Source organism: Phoenix dactylifera, chromosome 1 (genome assembly GCF_051530095.1).
Source record: "Phoenix dactylifera cultivar Ajwa chromosome 1, Ajwa_hap1_PhDact_Kaust_v1.1, whole genome shotgun sequence".
NCBI lineage: Eukaryota > Viridiplantae > Streptophyta > Magnoliopsida > Arecales > Arecaceae > Phoenix > Phoenix dactylifera.
In genome coordinates, this window is record NC_143190.1 from 31,074,466 (window position 1) to 31,076,498 (window position 2,033).

Below are 2,033 nucleotides of genomic sequence, written 5' to 3' on the forward strand. Positions count from 1 at the left end.
TGGAAATTCTAACGGGAAGAAGAAATAAACCTCCTATTGTATTTACATCAAAAAATTCACCTTGTATTGTATAGCCTATAAGTTTCGTATGCTAATGAAAAAACCAATCCAGGTCGGCCTTAGGCCAGGTCAAAAACAACGATGTCTACCACACTCGCAAACCTTAGCTTGAAATTTCAAACGAGACTGAATCGAGACAGCATCCAAAGCCAATCCATGCCATTGACTCCACATCAATCCGTATTACGTAACCAAGTGGATCCAATCACAGGTCGCTTGGAAATTTTGAAGCGAGTTATCGAAAGAGAACTAGGACTTCAGCATGACACGACCGGGCAAACAATTTAGTGAACAAAAATGAACACAATCTATTATTTTGAGCTGCTTAGCAAGATCATTAAGACGATCTTTACCCACTCTTGACCGTTAAAAGGTAGGAAGATCCAGCTACCTGAGACTACTACGTTCCTCCCCATCCCCATTAGAACTGTTTCCCTTCAAAGTTTTGCCCAAAATTCTAGTTCGCAGGAACAACATTATCAGACTCCACCTTCCTCCCATCACTTGCAGTCACCTGGAACGGCAAACTCTGACCTACCAACTTCTGATCAGTCTGCCAGTTCTCGCCCCAATTCCTCATCATCGGTATCCAGCCCATGTTCGAGCCCTTGATCGACACCGCGGTCATGTCTCCAGCACCCGCGACGTTGAAGACCAACACAAGGATCGCATTGGGGTTGCCCTTCATCTCAAACCTCATCCCTCCTTTCTTGACGCACGGCACCCTCCGGTACTGCACCGGGATGATCCCTGCATGGTAGTCCTTCACCAGCATGACGAACATCGGCATGGAGAGATCGAAGTGCTTGCGGGGTGCGTTGCACCAGCCACCATTGTCGCTGGGCTTCGAGGGATCCGGGGGGCAGAAGTTGGTGGCCGTGATGGTAATGCCGCCCGGGACACACCACTGTGGGTCGTTGTAGCACTGGATTTCATAGCACGCTCCACACGTGAGACCATTGTTGAAGAGGGCTGTGCTTAGAGCTGCCGTCTCGAGGTCGTACCCTTGCTTGATGAGATCACCATATCCGCACGCTCCTTCTGTTTGAGTGGAACGGAAGGAATCAGAGATGTTTTCAAAGGCAAACTCGGGATAAGCCGCGATTGGGGTTGACGGTTCAGGAGTCCTAGGATGTTGCACTAGAGCACGGATCTCTCGTTTGAATTCGTCATGATCAGCTCGTAATGCAGATATTTGTTCCACAAGATCTTGCAGAACTCTGGGGTCCATAGTGGTTAAAGGGATCTTAAAGTCAGTGAGGAGGTACTCTCTACCACTATGGGTTGGCATATAGGGACTAGACTAGTTGATGATATGACATGCAATGTGATGCGAGGAAGTGTTGCCCAGAGATGGTCACCCAAGAGGAGGGTGAATTGGGTGTTTTAAAACTTTTTGACTAATTAAAATCAAATACTCAAGTGTGTGTGCAAAGATAAAACTAGAGTAGCAATCACAGTCAATCGCAAACACACAAAGGTTTATAGTGGTTCGGAGCTTCCACTGCTCCTACATCCACTCCCCAAACATCTTTGGGAATTTTCACTATAATCAGCGATTACAGTACGGTAGTTTTGCGAGTTCACTACCCAACTCGTTGTTTTACCCCGGGCTAACAACGAACCCTACAATCCCCCAATTTAACCTAGGCTTGGGACGCCTATCCCTTGTTCCAAGTCCCTTGACTGGAACAAGCACAATAAACAAAGGTTTTACAAAAGATTTGAAAGCTCTTAATAAGCAAATATGACAATGAGAAATAATGAAAAACCCGGAAGAATCCTTTTGCCATTGGAAGCGTGGGAAATGGTGGTTCTTCCGATGTGGATCGCGTTGGGTTGAATGTGAGCTTTGAATGCCGAGTGGGAGTGAGTGGTTGAGCACGAAATCAGTTGGGAAAACTTCAATGCACTTGATTTCTCCTCTTGAAAGCTCTAACTCCCTTGAACCTCTTTTTCTTTCTTCTCTCTTG

The 2,033-nt window shown here is 46.4% G+C and overlaps 1 pseudogene; it reads right to left on the reverse strand.

The window, feature by feature from the left end:
* Window positions 1–339: 339 nt before the first annotated feature.
* On the reverse strand, window positions 340–1,291 carry LOC148715147 (expansin-A2 pseudogene; annotated as a pseudogene).
* Window positions 1,292–2,033: the final 742 nt, after the last annotated feature.